We start from the raw sequence: 5,558 nt of genomic DNA, 5'->3' as shown, positions 1-5,558 counted from the left end.
GAGGGGTTTGATCAGAGGCACAGGGATGTTTTCAATTCAGTCTGCACTTCTGTAGATGTATATAGGTTATATATGTATTACAACAGTGACTCATGTGTGTGTGTGTGTGTGTGTGTGTGTGTGTGTGTGTGTGTGTGTGTGTGTGTGTGTGTGTGTGTTTAGTGGTGACACGGACGTACTTTTGTCAAGGTTTTTAAGACGGGGGTATAGGTGGGGGTTATACAACTCTGAAACTGATCCTGACGCAGGTTTGAGTCATTCTTGCGAGCACGCGTCAGTGGGTCCCACCAAACGTCGCCTTTCTCTCCGCAATGCCTGAATACCGTACTACACACGAGGTCTGCTGCTCCTGCTCCTGGCGGAGATGTGTAAGTGGGCGAAGACACGACTCCCAGGATTCACTGAGATTCCGACCCACATTGCTTTTTTCTTTCTTTCTCTATTGACATCTTTCACGTTTTCCTCAAATGAGACTAAACAACTGCGCTACGTTAAGTCCCCAGTTAAACTCACGGAGGCACTTTGTTTTCTCCATATTAATGCATAATTCATATCATATTGCTTATCGCAGCCCCGAGGTGTGAACATATGCAACGCACAATAATGTGAACCAGCCGTGTGTTAACAGGTGCCGAGCGATGATCGCAATTATTCACACCTTGGTACATTGAACAGGCCCGCAGGGCAGGGCGCAGGTGTGAGTAATGCAGTGGGCTGTACGACAGGGCAGTTGGTCCAGCCCGGCCCCTGTAAAAGGTACAGTATTATACTAATTGCCGTCTTTCATTAAATTAATAGAAGGATTTCCTACTGACTTTTTTTCATGGTCTGCACTTTAATGCTTATACACGCTTAACTGCTATCGAGGTTATTGGAGTCCACCCGAAAAGGTCAACTAATCCCCCATACTTTAATTTCTGGATATTACATTTTAAAACAAACCAACTAACCAGAAAACAATTCGCATTTGCTTTGTAGAAAAGCATCTTCACGATAAAAAGAAAACAGCCCGCGATAAACGAATAAACCAATACATCACTTTAATAAACACGAGAAGATGCCCTACAGTTCCGCTGTGAGTTTCTGATCCAGGGTAGCAATTAGGCTTAAAGTGAACCCCTACCCCTACACCTGGTGGTCACTGTAAAACGTCCAGGTTATCCAATCAATCAATAACCAATACGCAGCATGCGGTGTTGTCGGTGCTACTTTATTACACTCGCGTCCCACAGCAACATTTTCCCAATAAATATTTTCATACATACATACAGTGTCAATGTGTGTAATTATTTTTTGGAATTTAATTACATATACAGTGAGTTGATTCAGGCTGCTAATTCACACTGAAAATCTCGAGTTAGACCACGTAGGAGAAACGCGCAACCCTGGCTGCCTGGGCCACAGTTAGACGAGGCTATCGGCTTTGTATCACGCTGCTCTCAAGGTAAAAGTCATATATATTGTAATTAAGACGTGTAGCTCTAGCAGAGACATTCCTCCCCAACGTGTCAGGTTCATCCGCCCATAAATCAGGCCGCGCCAGGAAGACAGGACTGTGACACACCGCCGGCACACTCTGACATCAGCCATCCATCCCGCCGTGTCCTTCGCCGTGCGCACACAGTTCACTGCTTAATTCTTATATTGTATATACAGCATGAGGTAACACGATCTTGTAATAGAGGCTAGTTTTTTAATCTATAGTCTGATTTGTATTAATGTCAGATATCCCGCATACGTCCCCGTTTGCATTCTAAATTGAAATGGAAAAAATTAAGAAACGTGTTGAGTTTCCTGATCTCGCTTGCAAATGTGTAGCTCGATTCATTTGCCTTGTTATCAGAACTGACTTCTTGCAAACGTCTGGTGATTTAATCTCCTCGCTGTACTGTCAATCGTTATTCAATTGGCCGGCCACATTTTCTTCTTTCTTAATGTTTTGTTTTGTTTGTTGTTATGAGATGTTTGTGTGAAACGTCTGGATGATATTCGAGCTCAGGGAGTCATTTCAGCACCGCGACCTTTGGACAGCGACAGCATACGGCGCTAAGCGCACTGCGCGAACAACACTACTGCATCATAACGACAATACTAATACATTCAGTAATACACAGCACGGAAAGCCTGTTGTTTAAACCAAGGGATTTCCTACAAACTGACCAGGATTTTTCCAACCTTTTAATTTTTTCCCTCCCTAAGAACCGCGTTCATTTATGAACAACCCGGTGTCACAAGACCATAGGAAACGGGCCCTGAGGAGGCGTAGCTCCGGCTCAGAGCTGGACTGGCTCTCATCTGTGCGCTGTGGCATGACACTAATGAAAACACTGGTGGATCAGGCCTGTGGGCAAAGCTTTCTGGAGTTATGAGTGCTTACTAGGGAACCATTGCTATCTATCTATCTATCTATCTATCTATCTATCTATCTATCTATCTATCTATCTGAATGTTTGTCTGATTATCTGTCTGATTATTTGTCTGTCTATCTGTCTGTCACTCTATCTGCCTCTATCTCCATCTCTCAATCTATCTATTTATCTACCTGTTCATTTTCTTGCTCTTTTATTTATTCAGTGGTTCATTCGCACTCAAGTACGTGGAGGGAGCCTCAGTCTGGGCTCGGGGGGAGGGTCTTGCTGAGAAACGTTTTCCTTATTACAGGGGGAGGGGATCTTTTCCACAGCACCGTGTTTCCATGTCAGTTAGCATCACTGATTGATCAATTAGGCTCCCTGTGAAACCCGACCAAGGGCCTACAGTGGCCCGGTGGACTCAGGAGACACAGAGTTGCCGGGATACTGAGTCCCAGTTGTCCTTCCCCTTGCCCTCCCCCCACGCTGGCTCTAGAGGGATGAGGCCCCAGTTCTCCGAAGCAGGAACCAGAGGATGCGTGTGTGGGAGGCACTGTATAAATAGCTCACCGTTGTTTCCCAGAATAGGTTGAGCACGCAGCCACCTTGGGGGGAGCTGTGGGTACAGCGGGCAGGGAAGCAGATGTTCTCTCTGTAGTCCCAAAAACACACCCCCACCACCAGGAGGAAAACAAACAGGGACAGTCCTGAAGGGAAAACGTTCAATTATACCATCGATGAGTCGATGCAACTGCCAGTTTCCCAGATTGAGCTTTTTTGGGTAAATTGCTCAGTTTGTAAGAGGTGGATAAAGTGCTTCACTGTGATGAAACCATGCACCATGCCCTGTCTTGTGTACTGGTCTTAGCTAACACCAGATGCAGTGGCTTGGATACTGAAACCTATGTTTTTTAAATTCCAGGTGACAACCACTGTTGTTGTACGTGCATGCATTTCCTCCTGCCCATGTAACAGAAAAGTGGTGCAAATCCCAAAGCATTGGCACAGGGGAGGCAATAACGTATTTCCGTGTCACCTTGAGACCATGAGCTGTCCATCTGCACAGAAGATGTGCTCAGTGCTCTAGCTGTGACGCCTCAAACAAAACAGAAAACTGCACTTGCATGGAAATGATCTCTTCGCTTGGCTTGGAATTATTTACTTTTTTCTCCTTCTTTACAATCTAATACTAGAAGCTGAAGAGTGTAGATTACAGGGTCAGATCAGGAGCTAATTACAGGTTCTTAATGTATTTGTTTTGCTACGCAGGGTTGATCAGAGCGAGGGAATACCACTAGGCACCACAGAAAGCTGTGCTCTCTCAGGTCCGCGGGTCCTGGTTGTGTGTTTCTGCTCCACCGTGGCTGTCACTCGGCCCTGCATCTATTGGTGCTCTGCAGAGGGAGGCAGTGTTTTGGGAAGTGTGTGTGTGTGTGTGTGTGTGTGTGTGTGTGTGTGTGTGTGTGAATGTGTGTCTTAGCAGCTCATGTGATTCACCTTGTGAAAGGCCTGCTGCTGGGATAAGTTGTCATGGCAACTGCAGATCATATGATAGTCATTCACTCACAGCTCTAATTCCCCTCCCCCCATCCCTGGCTTTTATCCAGTGTTGTGAATGGATTTTAAAAGGAAAAGCAGCTCAGATACCTCTGAATATTTCAAGTGCTCTGGCTTGTCTGTTTGGGTATTTAATTATATCAGCACAAAGGGACTGTGTGTGTGTGAGAGAGAGAGAGAGAGAGAGAGTTTGTGTGTGTGAGGGTGTGTGTCTGAGGGTGTGCCTCTGTCTGTGTGTGAGGGTGTGTGTGTGAGGGTGTGTGTCTGAGGGTGTGCCTGTGTCTGTGTGTGAGGGTGTGTGTGTGAGGGTGTGTGTCTGAGGGTGTGCCTGTGTCTGTGTGTGAGGGTGTGCCTGTGTCTGTGTGTGTGTGTGAGGGTGTGCCTGTGTCTGTGTGTGAGGGTGTGCCTGTGTCTGTGTGTGAGGGTGTGCCTGTGTCTGTGTGTGTGTGTGAGTGGGAGTGTTTGGCAGTGGGAGGGGCTGGGGAAGAATCAGAATGATCTCCAGACTTTGTGTTTCATTAGAAACTTAAAACTGTGCAGCTAATGGCTTCACAGGATGTATAGAAATAGTGTGTTTTCCACTTCATATGTACATTTACTGCCATTGTTGTTGTTTTTGTGTGAATCTTGCCCCCCCCAGAAACCCTCTCGCTGTGGCTCAGGCATGCTGAAGTGACCTGTGTGTTTTTAATACCCAGAGTGTACTGCTCTTTTCTCAGCGTTTGTTAATGCTTTCGTGTATCCCAGGCTGGAATGCTGAGGATATCATATCACCAACAGGATTCTATAAATACTGCTGACCCACTCGGACAAATAAATAAATAAACAAACAAATGAAACTGTCAGTTTCAGGTTGAGGCTCTGCAGTAAGTTATTGATATTTCTGACAAGCTCTGAAAACTATTTTCAGGCAAACATGTTTATCTTCATTACTTCTGCAACTATAAAGAGCTTCCCATATAAAACCTGGGGTGGGGGAGCCTGTACTGCAGAGCCCCAAGAACAAGCAGGAACTAAAGACAGCTGCAGTGCAGGCCTGCCAGAGCATCACCAGGGAAGAAACCCATCATCTGGTGATGTCTATGGGTTCAGACTTCAGTCATTGACTGCAAAGGATTTGCAACCAAGTATTGAAACTCACAATTTAATTCATGATTATGTTAGTTTGTCCAAATACCTTTCAGCCCCTAAAATTGGGGGGAGCACCTATAAAAATGGGTGTAATTCCTACACCGTTCACCCAATTTGGATGTATCTACCCTCAAATTAAAGATGAAAGACAACACTTAAAGCACATCTTGATTGTTTCCAGTTCCAGTGTGGTGGTGTACAGAGCCAAAATGATGACAATTGTGTCACTGTCCAAATATTTATGGACCTAACTGTAGTTTCTCATTGTTTTGTTGTTGCTTTTGACAGTGTGGGCAGCAGATCAGTTTACCATAAACAGTCACATGGTAAGCCTCCGAGCAGACTGTATATTTCAGCGCCTGGTCTTTTAGCTCTGGCCTGTGTGCAAGAGATCAGAGCACATGATTGTAGGAGAGGGTTCAGTAAACGACAAACATAACAATCCTCAAATGTTTGTAACACTTGTGAAGTTGAGGAACCTTCTTTCTCTGTGTGTTTGTGTTTGTTGTGCTCCATGCA

The sequence above is a fragment of the Amia ocellicauda genome, chromosome 5 (genome assembly GCF_036373705.1).
Source record: "Amia ocellicauda isolate fAmiCal2 chromosome 5, fAmiCal2.hap1, whole genome shotgun sequence".
Taxonomy (NCBI): domain Eukaryota; kingdom Metazoa; phylum Chordata; class Actinopteri; order Amiiformes; family Amiidae; genus Amia; species Amia ocellicauda.
Note: the sequence above shows the minus strand (reverse complement) of the source record.